This window comes from Alligator sinensis, unplaced genomic scaffold, assembly GCF_000455745.1.
Source record: "Alligator sinensis unplaced genomic scaffold, ASM45574v1 scaffold1084_1, whole genome shotgun sequence".
Lineage (NCBI taxonomy): Eukaryota > Metazoa > Chordata > Crocodylia > Alligatoridae > Alligator > Alligator sinensis.
Genome location: NW_005842677.1, coordinates 263,882 through 285,565, shown reverse-complemented (window position 1 = coordinate 285,565; position 21,684 = coordinate 263,882). Strand labels below are relative to the sequence as shown.

At 43.6% G+C, this 21,684-nt stretch overlaps 1 long non-coding RNA gene across 2 annotated transcripts in view; it reads left to right on the top strand.

Annotated features, from left to right (window-relative positions):
- Positions 1-11,846, top strand: part of LOC112551950 — a 116,227-nt gene extending 104,381 nt beyond the window's left edge. Inside the window, exons 4-5 of one of the 2 annotated variants that reach the window (XR_003096292.1) lie at positions 4,338-4,413; positions 11,762-11,846. This is a non-coding gene — a long non-coding RNA (uncharacterized LOC112551950). The remainder of the gene's footprint in view (positions 1-4,337; positions 4,414-11,761) is intronic. The other variant, XR_003096293.1, reaches the window with a different exon arrangement.
- The last annotated feature ends 9,838 nt before the right edge of the window (positions 11,847-21,684 follow it).

Sequence of the window (21,684 nt, the reverse complement as noted above, 5' to 3'; positions counted from 1 at the left end):
GGCTGCCCATATAAACAGGGCAGTTCTGCTGCTGGAGGCCAGGCAACAACATTGCCTGGCCAGAGGGCTGCTGGTATCATATGGAGGTAAGGGAGGAGCTGTAGGGGATGGTCAGGAGGCTACTGGTCCTGGGTACGACCTAAAACTGCACCCTGTCAGGAGTGGGTGGCCTGGTGGGGCTCTCAGTGGTGTGGAGCCCCCAGGAAATGCCAGGCCAGTTACCACCATGCTGAAAGGTGGGTTGGGGTGCCTTAACCCCTAGCCCCCACAACCGGGTGGGTTACCCCTTGTTTGGAGGGCCTGAAGGGTGGACCCCCAGAGAGAGAAAAAAGGCCATAGATTCAGGCCTGTCTGAACTTCCCCTGACTGGTCCACGCTGGGGCCAGGACCAGAAGGGTCAAAGGGCCAGGGTCCCACCGCGAGGAACGCCCAAGAGCTGCATGCCTGGGGTTCCAATTGGCCAGGCACGCAGTGGGCAAGGTCAATAGAGCCAGAGGTCCCGGGGGGACCCGAAGGGGAAGCAGTTCAGGGCTGCTTAGTATGAAGGCGGATGAGACCGCCTGAGGAGAGGAATCTAGGCAGGGTTCAAGTAGGAGGATTCTGGGGCCCAGAGTGGGGGCCGGTGATGATGATAATATCTAGATGCCATCTGTGAGGCTTGGGCTGTGGGGTAGGGGAGGAATGGAGCTGCAGACAGTGCCCCCTGGCATCGGGGCAGGAAATGGGCAGCCTCCCACTTAATTATATCATTTAACTAATTAATTCCAACAAGGCATGGCGGGTGAGACGTCGGGGGGGGGGCGGTTAGCCCAGAAACAGGTGGACAGGCTACAGTGAGATCGGCCCAGAGCAGGCCCCCTGTTACATGCAGGAAGGGTAGCTTGCTACCACATCTTCATCAACTCCTAGTATGCTGCTGGAAAGAAGGTCAAGTACCCCAGGACATGCGTGATGCTAACATCATCACACTCTACAAGAACAAGGGAGACAAGGGGGACTGCAACAAGTATAGGAGCATCTCTCTCTTCTCAGTGTCACAGGCAAGACTTTTGTCAGAGTCATTTTGAAATGTTGCAACAACTTGTTGACCACATATACCTGGAATCACAATGTGTATTCAGAGTAGGGAGATCAACAGTGGACATGATATTCTTTTTATGCCAACTGCAAGAAAAATGTGGAGAACAAACAAGCTACTGTACGTAGCATTTATCAACCCAATGAAAGCCTTTGACATTGTCAGCAGAGCAGGTTTGTTCAAGGTCCTGGTAAAGATTGGATCCCCCCCGCCAAAAAAAAAAATTACTCAATATGATATGGTCCTTCCATAAAAACATGCAGGTCAGAGTTCAGTTTGATGGATCAACCCTTAACAGGTTTGAGATGAAGAGTGGAGTGAAGTAGGGTTGTGTTCTGGTGCCCATACCAGATTTGGGATTTTCTTTTTTGTGCTGCTGCACTCTGCTTTGGTGGCTCAGAGGAAGGCATATGCCTTCACACAAGATCAGATGGCAAACTCTACAGTCTATCATGTTTAAAGTCCAAGACAAAAGGGAGGCACATACTTATTAGGGAGCTCCTTTTTGCTGATGATGCTGCACTCTCTGCCCATGAAGTAAGCCAACTACAAATACTCATGAATCACTTCTCCCACACTTGCAGGATGTTTGCCTTGACCATCAGGATCAAGAAGACTGTGGTCCTAGGACAGGGTGTTCACCAGTCACCATCTATCAGCCATGGCAACATACCACTCAAGGCAGTGAACAAGTTCTTCTACCATGGATCCACAGTGAATGACAGCCTCACTGGATGAAGAGCTAAAGGTGCGCATTGGAAATGCATTTACCACTTTCAGTATGCTCTTCAAACAAGTCTGGAACAATGCAAAACTGACAATCAAATCTAAGCTGCTTGTGTACAAAGCCTGCGTCCTCAGTGTCCTTATGTATAGCAGTGAGACATGGTCAACATATGGATATCAAGGAAAGAAGCTGAACAGCTTCCATCTATGCTATTTATGGTGCATCCTTGACATCAAGTAGCAAGACAGAACCACCAACACAGAGGTCATCACCAAAGCCAACCTGCCAACCATCACTGCACTACTCAAACAGCGGCATCTATGCTGGCTTAGCCATCTTTCTAGGATGGAAGATGGGTGCATCCTGAAGGACATCCTGTATGGGCAAATTGACGACGGGGAGAGAAGAGTAGGGTGTCTGAAACTGTGCTTCAAAGACATCTACAAGAAGGACAGGAAGGTTTTTGTAATCAACCCAAACCCTTGGGAGGCCTTAGCAGGAGACAAGACAAAGTGACATTCCCTTCTCAAATCATGGAGTCCAACATCATGATGAGAAATGGTCACTCAAATTACAACAGAAACATGACTGAAGGAAACAGACTGTCAGTACAGTAGCCCCTAATACCATGTTCACCTGTAACCACTGTGGCAGGACCTGCAAGTTTAATATCAGTCTTAATAGTCACAAGAGAAATGCACCACCACTCAGTATATATACAGAATATACTGCAGGATATATATATGCAGAATATATATGCAGAATATATATTCTGTATATATACACAGAATATATATGCAGAATAGCTGCAATATCCATCATCACTCGCTGATGAACCAATGCCATAACTATTTGTATTTATTTAAGAAGTCACAGTCTACCCCATTATGTGCTTTTGAAAGTTATTTCTATAGCTATTTAAAGATTCAGGTGATCAGAAAGAAGATAAAAAATTGTACTATGAGCACAGTGGCAGAAGTGCTCTAACGTTTGGGCTTTACTCTAAGCACCCCCATTTAGGTTGGGAGGAAGCAGAACAGACATTAGCCCTAATGGGAGGAAGGTGGGGGCTTGGAGCCTGCCTACACAGCCCAAGCACAGTGGGTAGTGGTGGGGAGCTCTTGCACACCTCCCAGCACACCCTGTGCCCAGGCTGCCAAAGACTCCCAAGTGGAGATGAGCAGTGGGATCCCCACAGAGGCATGTGGAGCCCCTGCTTTGAGTCACACCACAGAGCAGCTGGCTGGGCCACAGCGTGCCTTGAGATGGGGGAGCAGACTGCATGGAGACAGGCACACAGAGGCACATAGAGGCCCAAGGCTGCCTGCTCCCCCATCTCGGGCACACTGAGCCCCAGTCAGTTGTTTTGCAGCTGGCTGGGGTGGAGTGTGCCTCAGTGCAGGGTCTCCACATGCCTCAGCACAGTGGAGCCCCAATGCTGCCATGGAGCACCTGGCTGGGGTGCAGGGTGCCTCAGCTTGGGGGCTCCCAGCATGTGGAGGTGTGAGAGCAGGCAACTCTGGGCTGCCAGCTCCCCCGTCTCTGCATTTGCTATGGCGCTTGCCACTTTGGTGTGGGTTGTGCTGCTTTTTTTCCGGAATTTTTTTTTGCTACTGGGAAATCCCAGTAGCATATTTTGCCCCGGTGCTGCAAATTAGCAGCACCGTGCACTGATTAACGTGCAACTCGTGCAGCCTGCACATCTGGATCCAGCCCTTGTGTGTATTATCAAGGTTATATTGAATTAAAGTACCTACTACTTTCCTTTCCTCCCTAATTAGATGATCTACTTTCTGGATCATGACATTGTTCTGTAGGTTAAACCTCTTTGGTGATCCACGTTTGGATGTCTGCATATTTTAAGTCCCTCGAGTCTCAAACATGGGTCTAAAACATTTGTTCACTATTCATCAGTTCAGTTAGTTTGAAGTTTGCATCCACTGCAGTTTCTGCTTTGCTTTTTATTCCTTGAATCACATTCAGTCTATGCAACTCCTAATACCATCTTCCAACCCTATCTTCTAAATAGAAGGCATTCATCAATATTCATATAATTTCAGAGAATTATTCCCAAAACCTTGACTTGTGCCCATTCCTGGAGGGCATACATTATTTGCTTATTTTAATAATGCTTTTAGCTGATAGCTTTTAAGCACCTTATTATAAACAAAGCAATGATACTTGAGTTTTTTTTACTCTTTTTCTTCTTTTCTTCATTTTTTTTCCATTCATGATGAGACATGAGTAATAATTATGCCAGCCCTCGGGGGTGAGCGTATATTAACATTAAAGTGAATTATGACACGATCAGACTGCAAATGAAAACTAATAGCTGTTTTATAGAAATGGGCCAAATTCAACTCTGGTGTAAATGGTTTCCGCTTTACAGAAGTCAGTAGAGTTGCACCACTGTTCCATTTGAGCCTTCCTATCTAATGTAAACTTGAGAGTTAAGTATCATCATGCTTATGTTTTACATTGTTAAGATAATAAAGTTGAAACAACATAATAATTGTTTGGTTTACATTTTAGGTATGCCTCTAATATTCCATGAAAGAATGGGAAAGAAACCACAAAGATGACTGGAATACACAGACCTAAAACACATGTAGGTTTCCTGACTCAAAGTATGCAGGGGAAAAGAAAAAGAATTTGAAAACTTCAAGGGTCTAACCAAAGATCATGAAAGTGGATGGGAGTCTTTCCATTTTTCTTTCAATGAGATTTAGATCAGGCTCCTTTGGGGAGTTATAATTAAGTTTATTTCCATTGTAAATATACAATTTGATATGTCAACTTGCATGACTATCATGAGAAAAGGGGAGATTATACGTTAAGTCACAGACCAAGTGAATTTCATGTGAAAGAAAAATTATGCTGTTAGTATTACTAAAATCTAAAGGGAATTAGGTTTGACAATGAAAAAATTCACAACTCTTAGCTACAATTACTATGTTTATTTCTTTGTGTAGTAGCTGTCTGTTGCATACACTAATTGGGGTGTTTCCCTCTTAAAGTTTGACCCCTTTGCGGGCTTTCTGTATACCTTTCCCAGGATTTTCAATTATGGTGTTAACTAACAAAAAGAAGTGTTTTTTAACACTGGATTAACTCTTTGGGAAGACAAGCCACCATAATTTGACCTCATAACCAATCAAGGTAAAGCCCTGGATGTGTAACCATATCTAGGTTACTAGTAAAAACCACTTGTTCCATGTCTCCATTAGAGTTTTCCTTGAAATAGCTTTTTGATATAGGAACACAAAAACATGAAACAAAGCATGAGTGTACTGGAGCTTCCTTTTGAACAGGCATAAATTAGGAACAGTCTCTGCTCTGCTAAGTACTAGGCATAAATAAACCAAGTTACATTTGTTACATTAACTGTGACATACCATATCTATATTCTTATTTAAATTATAAGATGGAGTGCATTCTTGGTACCTTTCTTCACACCAGCCATTTTGGCATAAAGAAAAGTGCCTTGTGCTTACAGAATAATACAGACGATTGACAGGATTTAATGGCTTCCTTCTGGCTTTAACATCTATGACTCTGTGCATTTAGGCAACTATACTCACCAGAAAAAGGGACAGAGGCCCAGGTCCTTAGTGTTATTTAGGGACCCAATCAATGATTTCTACAGGGGTTAGACACATGGGCCACGTCCCCACAAGCGGGAATGTGTCATTTGTGGTGCCTCAAAGCCTTTTGAGATGCTGCGAAATGCATACGTCACTCATGATTCTGTTTGTCACGCTGCATATTTGTAGTGCGGCAGCAAGATTAGCTACTGGGAAATCCCAGCATCCAAAACACCCACAGCAGAAAAAAGCAGGGTGGTGCAATATGGCTGCAGTGTGTGCTGCATGCTGTGGCTGCTGGCCAGGCTCCATGTGCCTGGATTCATGTGTCCCAGGAGGCCCCCAGCATCCTAGGTAAAGCTGCTGGGACCAGCCCAGGTGCTGGCCCCAGCCTTCCCTACTCCACCCAGGGCATTTTGTTGTGTGCCAGAGTGTGCCTGCAGGAACAAGTAGCAGTGGCACACATATGTGCTGCTATTATTTGTCCCTGGAGAAGTGCACGTTCCTGCTTGTGGGGACCTGCCCATGGGCCCTAAGGCTCATCACTGCTTTTTGAGTATCCTATTATAATTGTTAATATAGGACAATATTGAAAGAGACACTGAGTGAAATCTTATCTCCGTGGAAGTCAATGGGGTTTTTGTCATTGACTTGTGACATCATGTTAGTGCCCAATGGGAAAGTTGCCCAAGTAAAATAAGGAGAGTGTATACACTGTATTCAGTACTAAGTATTTATGGCTGTCAAGCTGGTGTGTTACAACAGCCACTAGGGCTAGGGACAGACATTTAAAAAGCCTGAGCCTGAATTGATTCAGTCTTTGCAGGTTAGTCTAACCTGGCTAGACTAAATCAGTTTTGTAACTGGACAGACATCCCAGAAATGCAGGCACATGCCTGCAGTGGCTCAGGCTAGAAGCTGGGGGGCACTAGAGCAGCCCTCCCTTCCTTTCCACAGCGTTGAGCTGCGGGGGGTGTTTCTAGGCCCTGGCAGGATACTCTGTTTATTCCCCCCCTCCTAAGCAGCCCGGCAGGAAATGTCTATCACCCCTAACTCAGTGTTTATCAACCCATTTAGAAAACAAAGCCTCTCTCCGTTAACTAATGGAACTCTTCTTAAACAGCTCTTCCAATAATAATAATATCTTCCAAGGAAGGATATTAAGCTACCTGTTGATTAACTCCAAAAAGCTTGTCTTGCTGTCATCTCCCACAGCATGGACCTTAGCTAGCATGTGGTCTGCTAGTTAATGCTGAGGTGTCTGTGTAAAGCAGAGGGGAAAGGGGAATAATCCCTTTTTAGCAGGGGGAAGCCAGGCAGCCGCTCTGTGCCTGCAAGTCTCTGCCAGAGCTCTGGCCAGGGAGCAGAGGGGAGGGGCCAGCCCTGCTGTGAAGCAGAGAGCTCTGCCCAGCCCAGAGAGCATGCTGGGATGCTGGGGGTGTCTGGTTTACCTTAAACCAGCAAGGGGTCTGGGACAGACATTGCATAAACTGGTTTGACCCAAATCAGTTAAGTCTGATACTACATGCAACCAGGTTTATTTCAAACCAGTTTCATCCGTTTTCAAACTGGTTTAATGTGCACTGAACATCTGTTCTGTTACAGGTTTAAACCAGTTTCTGATCGTTTTAACCAGTTTATATGTAATGTCTGTCCCTAGCCTAGAAGAAAAGCAATATGGTCAAGACAGAAATCATATCCCCATTTACTGATATGTATTACTGAAAATAGCTTAGATTATTTAAATCTCAGTCAGGTGCAGAGGTTTTATCATCTCTTTTCCTGGAGGAACAGGGACATTATGCAAAAGTGGTTCATCTTCACTTGTTTTCATTTCACAAATGCCCTTGAGACATCTGCTATCATACCCACTTATCACTTCCTGTAGCTGAAAACATATCTGCACTTTTCACAAAACCACAACTACATTTTCTCCAACTTAACCACAGCAATCTTAGCAACAAGACCACCAGATTCTGAATAGCTAAAGCGGGATGGTTTATACACACCCCAACCATGATGACAGTTAGGGCAGTACATATTTTTAATTACAGGAAATGGGAGGAAGAAGGGTCCTCCTGAGGGTTTTATTGTAATTTAAGTAGCCTGCCAACATGGAAGGAGCTGGAAGTGATGGTGGAGGTTGCAAGGAGTTTCAGTTCAATTGCAAACCCATATATCTGAGCCCTAGAACACAGCATGGGAGAAGGGCAGTCAGTAGTAATGGCAGAAGCAGAAGACAGCTCTTATCAGTCTCTTTTTTTTTTCTCATTGTTATCAGATTGTGACTGCATGGTAGTAGCTTATTTGGCAAATGACTTGTTGCTTTAGTCTAGCTTAACTTTCAAATGTGCCTCCCCTGTGATGGTAAACCTCAGATTGGATAAACACAGCTATGCATGCCATGAGAAGGCTCTTTCAGATTGGAAACTCTTGTGTCTTTAGTGTCTTTAGACAAATCATGCGTCTCCTGAGCATATTTCTTTTAAAACTTTGAAATTCCCTTTTCCCCTATGAGGAGACATGTATGCATTTTTTTGCTGGTATTACAGTGCCACACAGGACCTCCATCATCTCACACATTGTGAATGTTTGATTGATGTCTACTTTACTGACACATTTGACTTCCTTCTTGCTCTCAAACAACTTTGCAGTCAACCTCCATGCTGGCACCGCTAACTGAGCTATGTATAGCTCTCAGTATTGTGTGTTGTTATGCCTCCTACAGAACTTTGTTACATTTAGTGGAGTCACTTGGGATATAGATCAGCAGAAGATCCAGTAAAAAAAAAAATGACATTATCTTATGCCACTTTCACTGGAATGAAAATCTGTCTCGTTAATAGGATTTAGATTTTCACTAGCCAAATGGCTACTCCAGCCCTTTAAAAATCATTTCCTGTTTTAATCCATAGTACCACTGATTGTCTCTCTCTGCTGCTCTCGGAGGACTGCATGGGCCAGTGCAGAGTGAATAAAATGGGTGCTAGTTTGAATTGCCTGTGCTAGAAAATATGTAATAACACTGTCATTCTTAAAAGAGTTCTGCTCCAGCATGTTTAGACAGAAGACAAAGTATAGCACATGCATGCATTTGTCATCTTGCCCTGATCTCAAACAACATTGGCTCTGTTGTCAACTGTGAGAAAAGGAGGAAAAAAAAGCCTTGGAGGAGAGCCACACACTTATTTTTTCTCAGGTCTCCAACAAGCGTGTTGACTGTGTATGATCCCTGCTTTAAGAAAACAGACGGGAGCATCAGTGGAGCTCAGCAAATGATTTCCCTAACACTCATTAAACTTGCAATGCTCAACTAGGCAAGAGGAAAGCTACCTGCGATCACACTGAGCCTGTGATCATGACAAAGTCCTACTACTACTCATCTCCGAGGATTTGGTTCTTCTTGCCAGCCCTTTCAAGTAGGGAGCATCTATAGCCATCGTATTTGGTACCACATTGGGCTTGCCCTCCCACAAGTAGGATGTGGCAGGAAACAGGCTCTTGTCATTCCCTGTCCCCAAGGAGGCTTCTCTCACACAGTGTAAACTGGAAAGCTGCCCTTCCTCCCAAGCCAGCACCCATCTCAGTGGGAGGCTAAGCCCCTTTTCGTCTCTCCCTCCACACCCAACCCCTGCGGCATTTGCAAGCAGGGCAGAGCTGATTAAACCTAATCAGGAGTTTGCGAATCTGATTAAACCTAATAAGGAGTTTGCGAATCTTTTCCTGGCTATTTTGGGTTTCTATGCCCTCATCACACTGCTGACCACATCTTCTGTATGTTTTCTCTCCTGTGGAGTGGGTTAAATTGAGTACAGATGAAGCATGGGGTATAAAAACAGGGCCCAGAAGATGGCACTGTATGGAAAACTAGTGCCGCATAACAGCTCTGAGACCATTTCCCTTTCCCGTTGGGAAACAGTCTTACTTTTGACTATTCCTGTGATTGCCCTTTGAGGACTGTACAAGTGCCAGGTGACTGACTGCAGTGATTCTTTGCTTTGCACGGTGCCTCACCTCTCTCTCCCTCTCCTTCTCTGTTAATTATTTTTAGCTGGTCGTGGCAGCAGGTGTGAATAAGCAGCTCCTGCTATCAAACCTTCTCTGACCTCAGGAGACATTTCTCTCTAGTCCACCTCCTTGGTAGATAGTGCCTGAGTCTGCAATGCAGAGGTAGACTCTGGCTTTGCTACAGCTTGCTGTTATAATACATACAAGGATGGTGGGAAAGCAGGAGGAAGGGCTTGGAAGACCAGGTAGTCTTTCCACCACCCTCCCAGCGCCCTTCTAACTTCTACTTTACAAAGGTTTAGTATCAAGCCTCGTCTTCCCTACAGTCCACTCTGATTTATTCCCTTAAGAGAAATGCACACCAAAAAGGACAAGCGGCTCATAAGAGATGTGGTGTTTTCTTATATCACTGGCTGTTTATAATGTAGAGTTACATAGCTGGGTGTGTTTATTGACATCTCTCTACTTCTACACTGAAACAAAATGAAAAAAGCCTTCAAAAGTGTTATTATTCTTCTATTTCAGGCTAACCAATACATTTCCCCCTTGCCTTTTTTTTTCTCATGGATACCATAATAAAAATATTTGCTGAAATGCAACAAAAAGCAACCCCAAAACCCAGTTATGCTTTTCTCTCATCCTCTCTGCTTCTCTAATTTTGAGAGACAAACCTGGGTACTTAAATATAGTGTTTCAGTGATTCTGCTCTTCTTCTTCCCTTCTTATCAAGAGCTCTGTTTGTCTAAGGGTCTGAAGGACCATCAGCTAATAGCTAATCAGTTCAATTCTGGGTCATCAGTCTGAATCTCACCCAGATGTGTTGCAGCAAGGAATTAGATGGCTGTTTCAGTATTCCTTATTTGAAAAATTGATGGTCAAAGCTAAGGACAGGGGCATTTACAGATACTCATGAGGCTAACACCCAAAACACACTAGAACACTCAGAAGTCAAAATACTTTAAAAAGGGAAATGTGGTATCTTAATGCCCCACAGCAAACATGCACTAAGAGACAAGACAAGCTAGGAAGAAGTCTGCAATGGACACAGGTATCTATCCATATCAAATCCTAAGTGCATCTGATCTACTCTGTGAGAAGCAACTTTCCAAATGGTTTATGCCACTAACAATATAGTGCATTTTACCAACCCCCTTGCTGTTTAAACCAACGTAGCTGCAATTTAGAGAATGAAAATTGCTTAATGCTGATGTGGTTGATAGGACTAGAAGGCATCTAGCAGTTAAGTTGCATTCTTATTTTCTTTAAGAGGTGAAAAACATCCATCTCAGATGCAATTTTGATTAATCATTTAATGACCTAGCACATTATTTCCCCCCCCAAAATTGGTACTCTGTTACAGCTAACAGTCAAAGGAGGAAAAAAATAGCTCTCCCCCACTTTCTGCATGCATAAAAAAAAGTCTGAAAGGATTTTTTCCCCCACATCAGCAATTCAGCCCCTATCTAAAATGGAAGGCTACTGATAATCACAAATGCTCCATTTCTGAAGATCAGACCATGCAGGGGCTGATCTGTGCAAGGGACCCTTATGTTCACTGCAGTTGCAGTCTACGTAGAGCCCAATGGATGTGCAACCCAAGGGACAAGCTCTTTTCATGCCACTTAATGAGATGCAAAAGAAATCCTTGGGGAATGCAACTGCCAGAAGCCAGGTATAAAGACTGTGCAGTTACAGCCTAAACTTTTAGGTTTAGAAAGGCTGGATGGGATAAACATGCGGCCAAATGGCTTCTTAGTGGCAGAACCTGCCTTTAAAATGTTGGGATTTTTTACATGCAAACAATACAAAGCTACCCATCTCCTCTCGGTCCTTACTTAGCCTAAGCCCCAAGGAAAATAGAAATGCTAAGCTTTCTTCCTTTTATGCTTTAGGGTTATCCTCATTAACACTGCAATTAACCTGAGGGGAGTCCAGTCCTACTCTGCGGAAAGGCAAACACCTGTGGGAAGTTCTCTGTGAAGAGGGAACATGGCTCAACCCTTTCTGTGCTGGCTCAGGGACTGCAACCCTGTCAAATTCAACTGCAGTTTGATTCAAACCCTTCTCCCTTGTACACGGTGTTTTTTTTCTCCTTTTTAATTCTCCTCAAACACCTGCCTGGGCTTCCCAGGCACAGCAGCTTTATATATACATAGCATCACTCCTGATTAATACATATATAAGGGAGAGGAAATTCAGGCTCTTTGGGTTTTGTCCCCTTGCTTTTTAACCCTGGAGCTTCTGGTTCTGTTGCCTGTCAGGAGTGCCCATAAGGGACACTGGTGCACTTTCCAAAAAAACCCAACAACCCACGTGACCTTGGGATTATACAAGAATCAAACTTTCTTTTGTCTCCTCATCCAGGTGTCTGCATGTCTGCAGCAGGGAATCTGGCCAGCTCTCAGCAGCCGCCTTTCCTCTAAGAATTGCAGACTGAAGCAAATTCCCAGCTTATTAAAAAATAGTTTTGTTATTTTGCCATCTTGTTTATTCTGCAGCTCCATGGTGCTCTTCAACCTGCTTCCTTTCTCCTAATTTTGCCTCTGGCTTTTTTAAAAGTTGAAAAAAAAAATGAAGTTTTTTCTTTTTCTCAAATTTTTGAGCGTCATAGAGTGCTCCACTGCCCTTCTCTAATGATGGAGAGGAGCCCCAGTGTCCTTGAGAAACAAAGCTAGCATTGGCAATGTGTAGGAGGTGCACACGGATGTCCACGACCTCCCTGAGCTTGGTGGTGCACCCCTTACAAAAAGGTGTGGCTAACACTGCTGGCGGTGCCTGCGGGTGGTTGCCGCTCGCCACTCGCCCCCCTCGCCACCGATGGTGTCTGCGGGCAGTCCCCGATCGCTGCTGGCCACCGCTGACACTGCTGGTGGCATCCTCGGGTGGTTGCCGACCACCAGTTGGTGCTCACTACCCCCCTCTGCCACTGACAGCACCGTGGCCGCCTGCAGGAGCTGCCACCTGCAGGAGCTCACTGCTTGCTACCGCCACGCTCCTGCCACCCACAGTGCCACCGATGCCTGCAGGAGCTCGCCGTGCCCCCCCAGCCTCTGGGGGCATGCAGCATTCATGAAGGCTAGGCCTGACTGAAGGAGGGAAGGCCTGGTGCTCTATTGGATTTATTCACTAAGTGCACCTGTACACGAGCTTGGAGGCTGCTTTGACACACTGTAATTACAGCGCTGCAGAGCAGACTGTGTTAATTGAGTCTGCTGGAGTGCGGTAATTACTGTGCTCCAGCCAGCCTCCATATCTCATGTATCAGCATCCCTGTGCTTCAAAAGGGTGGCGGCGCAAGCTTTAGTTCAAGTGCCCTCACCGCCATTTTGAAGCACGGGGATGCTGATACACAAGATGCTGCAGTGATTTAACTAGAGCAGCTCTTGGAGCTGCCCTAATGAAAGCACTGTCCTTCCCCGCCCCACCACCTCCGGAGCACATGTAAAAGTGCCCTAAGCTGCACAGGGACACTTAAATGAGTTGATTTAAATGAACCGAACATGAACAATTTAAAGTAGATTAGTTATAGTGCATTAAGCCGGTGTGAGGAATCATTTTGTTTAGAATTAAAGTGGTCTTAATTCAAATTAACTTCTAGTCATTTCCTGGCTATCCCCATATAGATTAGTCCTTAGTCCTGCAATCCTCCAGTTGGTGTCTTTGCCTTGTATTAAAACTGCAGGCAGTTTTCCTTGCTTTTCAAGTTGAAAACCAGTTGACCTGAGATCCAGAAACATGCTACTTGGCACTAAAGCAAAATGCAGAGTAGAACGAACTAGCCAGGCGGAGAGGCCTACTGATCCTCCAAACTGACTGTCTTCATTTTTTGTTTAAATTATGCAATATCCTTTTTAAGTCTGAGCATGGGATGCAGAAGAGTTCGTACCCTTCGAATGCTGAATAAGAAGGATACATTTAAAATATATATATTTTTAAGTGTACTTGGGAAGGATTCCTTGAATAAATGAAAGGCCAATGTGAAATGTGATCATTAATCATAAAAATGGCACAGAGCCTCCCCTCTTCAGCAAATATAACTGTTGCGTAGTTATTTGCAGTTTCATTTAACTGAGTTTTGCAACTTCATTTCACAACTTTGCTTTCTCTTACTTGTCGATTTTCAAGAATCCAATTGCCTACCCCTTTTCAAATTCTAGTTAGGCTTCTGAATGTAGATCTTTGTATTCCCCTAATTCTAGCTTTTCATAACCATTCCCCATACCACGTATCTTTACTGCCCCAAGCTAGGAGATTTGAACAGCACATCCAGTGATATTGTTTGAATAAGAGAGTTACACCTCCCAATCATAACACATTCTTATCCTTTTACATAATGCACTGAGCCAACAGCCTGATTCAATCATTGACAGTCTTTGGCATCTCTTCCTTTCACAATCAGCTATGGTTTTTAATTCTGTATCCATTAAGGCCTTTGCATTTTTCCTACTATAGCTTAACATAGCCACAAAGATTCTTGTCAGTCAACTGGTTGACAACACTGTTTTGGTAAACTTTTCAACCGACCTGAAATGCTAGAACTTGAACAGGAGGGAAGCACGTCATTCTGTCCTAATGGTCCAAATGAATTAAGCATACAGCTGGAAATCCAAATGTGTATGAAGGAAGGAAAAGTCCAAAAGGTTTCTACCAAGAAGTATGATGTCATCTTGATCATAGCCTATTTCTGGAACTAAGCTGTGAAGCCCATGATACATTTTGACACATAAATGTTGCCAAGTAAAACTGATAATATAGAATTGTTAATATGGTTACAGCTGAATGTTTTTCAGATAAGGAGTTAAACTCTTATAGGCAATATAGTATTTGCGGAACGTAGCACCTAGTTGTTTCTATGCTTTCATTGGCTCTGGAACTATTTCCTATCATATTTAAATAGAGAGACTAGATTATTGGGTACCTTAAGAACAATGGGTTGCTTAATGGTCTTACGGCGCTTATCTTATGTCAATACAAAAGATTTGCGTTCCTAAGGCTATGTCAAGGGCAGTGAAACAAGGGCTACATTCAGTGAAATGGGCATTTGTTTATTCTTAAATGCCCATTTAAGTATCTTTTTTTGGGTCTTGAACATGCCTACACAATGCAGTTAAACACAGATAATTTTTCAAAAAATGGTGCCCACAGGGGAAGTTGAACCTGAGAGAAAATAATAAAGGTTATTATGCCTAATTTATTCTAGATAAGAGCAAGGGTAAAACTGCTTCCTCATCTCTTTGTCATGGCAAAAATTCTCCGACAATAACCTTCCCTTTTGTACAGCATCCTTCACATGAGCTCTATTCCTGAAAGCTTTACTGGGCTCCATAACACAATTACTCTTAATTACAGGGTTATTAAGAGTAAGTAATACCAAAGAAAAAGACATGCTGAGAGGGGCGCAGGTAAGGAAGAAAAGGAACGTGTTTGACAGTGATTAGAAATGCAACGGAGAAAGGCTGGAGCCAAAAGACATGAGAAGGCTGCTATGGATAGCAGCTGTATGGGAATCGTCTCTCAAACCAGGAGTGCCCAGACTGCGGGGAGACACAGTGGAGAGCCAAAGGAGAAAAGGCCAAGATTTTAAAAGAATTCAGATATTGCTCTCTCTGTGTTACAACACTCAAGGGCCGGATTCTTACTGATGTGTAACTGCCATATGATGCAGGTAGGCGTCTTCTAGGATTTTCAAGAGTTTAAGCCCCTATCATCTATTGAGTTTGGCACTCTCATACATCTGAATATCCCACCTTTAAAGTCTGGGCCTAAGATGAAAAGTCAGCCCTTGAGTCCATACCCAAGTGGCTTGTTCTCCTCGCCTGCGCCAGCCAAGCCCTTTCCTTTTTTAAATTTATTTATTTAGTAGGTAAGTATTAAGTAGACGCAGCTCCATTGACCTCACTGGAGTTGTAGCTGTTTTCAGGTAGGGCTGAATTTGTCCCATCATATTAAAAAAAAAAAAAAAGTATGGCTAGGTGTATCCTCTTAATATTGATGTGCAGCTGCTGATATGTTATCACCTGAAAGCCCCCTGCTCTCCAGTCCAATGCACATCAGTGGACCAACGGGCCCCACTGACCAAACTGGGGTTTGGTAAGGAGGCGTAAGCATCTTTCACATGTATCTGACTGCAGCATTCATTTGCAGTGCTCAGGGGTAGATAGATAAGCATAGGCTGATTCTCCCTTGTGTAACAAGTCACTGCAATCTGAGTCACCAGAAGGCAATTTGCATCTGGGGTCAGCCGGTTTGCATGGAACTGAGGGCAGGGGCTGGGCAAAGGAACCAATTGCATGTTGGTTGTTCTTCATTAGCCAGGCTCCAGGCAAAGTTTAGGGTCCCCTGAGGACAAGCATGTTGTCCTGCATTCCTTGATGTACAGTACTACACCCACTTGCCACCCTGGCTCCTAACCTGGCACTCAGTCACACTGAGGTTCCTTACCAGAAGCAGAAGGCGCCCCATCACTCCTGTCCCGTGTACTGACATATCCTTTGCCTTTTCTCTCTAGCAGGGATTCCCAAACAAAGGGTCACAGGCTCAATGTAAGCATGACAGTGGGATGCCAGAAAAAAAACAAATGATTCTTCCTTATCCAAGATACAGTATTAATTCCAGCTGAATGGCTAGAGGATCCATCAGCGCTGCCAGGTCATCTCAGTCCTGCCCTAAGCTTTATCTTATATAGAGCTGCTGTTTTTAAATCACTTTAAAAATGACCTGGCTTTAACTACAGGGCAGCTTCCCCTGCTTGAGCTTAGATCTGTAAGCAATCAGTCACTGGGTTTACAAGGTACAATTACATCCACTTGCTTTAGCAAGCATATTGCCTGCTGGCGTCTTGCCCAATTCGAGAGGCAAGCCACTCCAGACCAACCCATTCCCGAGATGCTGAGTCTATTTGTTATGCACAACATTATCTCAGGGATTACAGAATGGCAACTGGGCTGTTTGTATTCATTAGTGGAAGGAGGAAGCCCATCTAGTGGTATGAGTCTTGTCCCGTGTGTGAGCAAACAGTCAGAATTGACACATGTGAGTTTATATTCTGAAAATCTATTTGGCTTGGGGGCATTCACTCCCTTTGGTGTTTGTTCACTCAAGTGTGCACAGAAAGGCTGTTTTTCCACAACTGCCATGCGAGAAGGCTATTTGCATGTAAATAAAAATAGCTGGTATGCATTGTTCAGATGTCTAATGTTTATGAAGGCCCAGTGGGACAGCAGAATGAGTATCATGATGATTTTTGGTCCCTGTCACTGGGATATCTGAAGATAACTGGCTCCTAGAGGTTGCTCTTTGTGATACACCATTATTATTAGCTCTTTTGTATGGATGGGGAAGTGGGACAAAGAAACGTGCAATTACCTGCCCAAGATCACATGGGAAGCCTGTAGCACAGACAGGAATCCCACTCATGTCACCTGAATCACAGTAGTAAAAGTTAGAACCAAAAAGTCCTCCGAATGAGAGGGAGTAAGCAGCAGGGACTCAAAGACAGAGCTGCTTCAGTGACTTAGAAACCCGAATCCTCTTCCCTAAAGAAATGTAGGCATTTAAAATGGGAAGTCCTTACTTAAAATTACATTACTTTTGCAAATGGAATTGGAGTCTTAAACATAGATGCTTTTAAAAACCATACTTACAGTTAAATCTAGCAGTCCATAAAAAAACCTCTAGCTTGAAATATGTTTATAAAAGCTCTTTCTTGAACATTTACCAGTAAGAAAGGATCTGGCCCTCTTAAGCGTACAATAAAAATGAGTAGAGCTACAGTAGTGTGTAACAGCTATGGAAGGAGAATCAACCCCACTGCCTGCCAATATTGAATTCACCGACAGAGGAAGGTGATTAATGATTCACATCAGCTTTACAATCAGAAGCAGAAAAAATATGGAGGAGTCTGCTCAGCAGGACTTTTCTGGCTCTACTTGCAATGGTGCCGTGTGTTTCAGGCCCCTGAATTAAGCTACCTTCCAGCTTTAATAATATCTTCTCTTCACTGCTAAGAGCCTACCTTTTCTGTGGGACACATTCAAAGTCCTCTGAAGTCAAAGAGAGTTGTTCCATTAACACCAGTGAGCACTAGATCAACCCCAACATTGCCAAAAGCCATCTTTTTGCCTCTTGTTCCATAGTCTCCATCTTTCCTACTGTCTGGCCTCCCGCCAGCTAATGAGATTCCTATTTGTGCAACAGTAATTCAGTTGAGTTTAGGTTTTCCTTAGCTCTTTCTGACCTTTTCAAAGCAGGGACTTCACCATCCTGATTTGCAGGGGACCTTGGTACAGATGCACTTTTGTGCAAGTGTTCATAAATATAAAGCATATTTCCCTTTGTGTCTTCAATTCTTCTTTAACACGTACTCAAAAGACATGGGGAAGGTGTTTGGCTTCAGGTCTGGGAGGAACAGCTTCTTCAAGAGCTAGTGATGTCTGATACCTACAGAATAAGTGGAAGGGACACCTGTGTAAACATTAGGCCTGTGCGAAGCGGCTAGTACTCGCTTTGGATTTGGATTTGGCCGATTTGGGGGACAGTGATTTGATTTGGTGATTCCAAAGATTCGGAGAGCTTCGAATCGATTAAGACCTTTTTATTGGTCCTCTGTTTCAATTCAGATTCGGAGATTTGGCCACCCAATCCGTCCGAATCTCCTCCAAACTGAATCAGCACCCGAAGCTTCGCACAGCCCTAGCAAACATGTGGCCGTGTGTAAGGATAGATGCATGTGCTTTTTCTCTGCTGTCAAGAGGAAAGCGAGAGCTGTATCTTTTCCTCTACTAAATGGGTTAATTCCCAATTGTATTCATAAAATAATACATCAGCACAGAGTTTTTATTACACACAAGTATTTTTATGTGCCAGGCAATCAGGATGCATAGTGGAAATGATATCTTTTATTAGACCAACAAGGTTTTTGCAAAAAAAGTTCTTTAATTGTAAGCTTTCAGGCACAAACACCCTTCCTCAGGCATTGGAGAAAAGATGGTAAAAGTTCTCCTGGGTAGAATTGAAAGTTCATATTTCATAGTATTTCACAGAGGAGTCAATAGATGGAAAACGCCTCTGGCAGTCAGTTCATAGCTGGTATCATGCCTCTCACCTCCTGTGAGGATCTGTGGTGATGCAAATTTATGTGCCAGGAGCATTTACAGTCTTATAGTCTTTAGTAATCGCTCTTAATTGATTATTCCTTTTTTGTGAATTATTTGGTATTGCTGCATTGCCAAAGGGGCAAACCAGGTTCTCATCTCCATTGCATTGGTGCAAATTCAATGAAACAAAATCTGGTCACAGTTATAGGAAATGTGGAGTAATTCCATTGACTTCAGTTACTTACAGTAGCACAGTCGAGATCAGAATAGAGCTTATGATCTCCTCTTTTGGGGAATCAGTGATCTTTTAATCTCCTTCTGGATGGATAGATTATTTTTAAATCTCATCTTTATACCTTTGGTTTCAGAAGGGCCAATGTGCACCCCATACTGAAACCTGCTTCTAAACATGCCAAACTGGGCTTGACCACTTCAATTCCCAGGAAGGATCAGCTGGTCCCAGCTTTCACGGCCACAGGACCGTTGTGATTGCATTCCATTTTCTTGCAGCTCAGAAGGGTATGGGAGAAAATACTGTGATAAGGCGGCCGAATGTTTTTATTGTCAGGTCAACAAAATATTTTCTGCCTTCACAGACTGTGGAAGCACTTAGCATGCAGCATCCTCCCAGTTTTGGAAAATACTCGAAAACCACCAGCAGAGTCTTGTTCTTCCTTTTTTTAGCTACATAACGAAAAAGCAAACAAGAAATATGCTGATTCTTAAATCGACTCAATTTTTCTTTTTCTGAAGCAATTTAATGTCTTAGCTTTGATCTGATACCAGAACCCAAAGGACTTACTCGCTATTTCTAAATAATGAGTCTAATGTTTAGGCTCTAAGCCTGAACTTTTCTGGTTTTGGAAAAAATGTGACTTTACATAAAAGTCCTTTGATTAAGAGATCTGCAGTCAGAGGAGTTTTCGATACAATAATGAAAAGGCCTTTCAGATTGCTAATGCGAATACTGCTCAGCACGATATTACTGAAGAAGGGAAGAAGCCGACAGAACAATCACACTATTAGTCTTTGCTTTGCCAAGTGTTGTGTTAGTCATGTTTCTGGTGAAATGTCACAGAAATGGCAAAGGGAGGTCCCACCTCTTACAGGGTGATAGATGCATGACGAGGGCACCCTGAGCTGGGTGGTCTGTGGCACCCGCTCATACTTTTTTCATGTTGCATTCAGGGTTTAAGAGTCGATTGCTATGCAGAAGGAATTCACTTAGTGTGGAAACAGAAGCAGTTTCCTGAGACTGTCACTTCAGTCCTCTTTGCAACGCAGGCTGTAGAAGACAGCCATGGGAGTCTCTTCAAAGCAAATCATAGCACAAAACACAATGTTTCTGATGCTGTATGCCGATGCTCAGTCCCCTAATGTCATATGCCTGTCCCAGGATAAAGAGCCATAGTTCTCTGCTTCCTCATATGTCAAGTGGAGTGTGTGATGCTCTCCTCTGTTAAGTGTCATGGCTTAAGGGCTAAGGATTTTTATTAGTATGCAAAACTGACACCTCTCTCTGCCTGGAGACTTGAGGCCCAGCTGGTAGCACAGGAGTCTACAAAGCATTACTCGTGCCAGTGCTCCTCGCTCTGGCATTGACTCCAATGGGATTCTTTAAGAGTAGGTGAGGATAGATTATGTAAAGTGTCTGATCTCAGTTTACATCCATGTAAATTGGGACTAAATCCATGGGCTCCAATGGATTTTCACCCGCACAACTGAGATCAGAATATGGATCTCACTACTGCGTGTGCTGCACCATTTCTGAAAGGGAAAAGTCCTCTGAAATGTATTCCTTGCCCCTTCTCCCCTCCCTCCCACATCTAAGTATTTCAGGGCACGGCAATGGTGTCTGGTGAAGAGAGGGGTTTTGCGGCTTAAGGACAGTGCAGCACATGAGGAGTTAAAATGAGAAGGCATATTGGGTTTGGAGATTTATTGCTTTCCTCCTGCTATATTTGTAAAGCTCATCATTACAGTCAGGCAGCCCACACCCCTGCAGCTGTCTGTGCATTTTTTCCTCATTCTAGAGTTGTACTTTACTTAGGAAATTATAATTATTAAAACACACAAGGTCACGCTCTAGATGAACTTGGAAACAGTTCAAATATGTTTCAGGTTTGAAATGATTTTGCAGCTACGGCCAAGTGGTGATTTCATAACAAAGGAATGGTTAATTTCACACTTCAGATAACATTTCCCCCGGAAAGCAGTAAAGCATGTTGGTACAGAAAGTATTAAAGGTCAAAGAGACTGGAGAAACACAATCAGTCATTAGTCCAGATAATTAGATATTAAAAGCAGACCTTGAAAAAAAGCATATTCTGTTTGAATGAGCTGATGCTTTTTCCTTATCGTGAAGATCAGCCTTTTACACTTGCTTTTCCATTCAGAAAAGGTAGACTTTGCATTAGTGGAATTCCTAATGAGACACAGCTCAAGCAGCATAGCAGCAAATATCTGTTTCCACCCACGGCAATATTTTAAAATATTCGGGGCTTGGGTGATTAGGCAAACCTCATCAGGGCATAACGAGGTGTGAGAGCTGCAAAACTGTCTGCTGAAATAACTCACAAAACACACAGCAGCATCTCACTGAATGACTTTCCTCCAGTGCCTTGTGATTCTCTGTGGGAACCAGTGACAGGTGGTCATGTCCTCTAAAGCAATCTGGATGTAAATGAATCGCTGCACCTCTCTGCGGCCAGGCTGGGGTTTCGATGAAAGCAACTTTTGAAATATCAAACAGCCTTTGTACCAACAGCATCCTGAACGGCTTTTCTTTCCACGTAGGTGAGATTCACCGCCAAAACAAGTTTATCTTTTTTTCTGGGCAGGGGAAAAAAAAAAGCCTTCGTTAATCCAGAGTTCAGGGCTGAGGAGGCTTATCAGCAACCTTTCAAAAGGGACTTAAAAGAATGTTTCATATTTTAAATATAAAAAGAAACCCGGTTCTGTCTTCACAGGTACAGCCATTCCACGTTAATGCTGTGCGTTAAAACCCGCCTTCTGCACTCCCCCTTTAGAGATGACAAAAGCACAGCCAAGGTCAACCCAATTGCCTTAACTCTACCCCTGTAGACATTGGTGTTCTCATTTTATCTTAGATCTGGAGAAAACCCTGTCCTTGTTCAGTTTGAAGATGGAGAACTGGGAGTCTGAAACACAGAGAACTAGCTTTATGGTAGT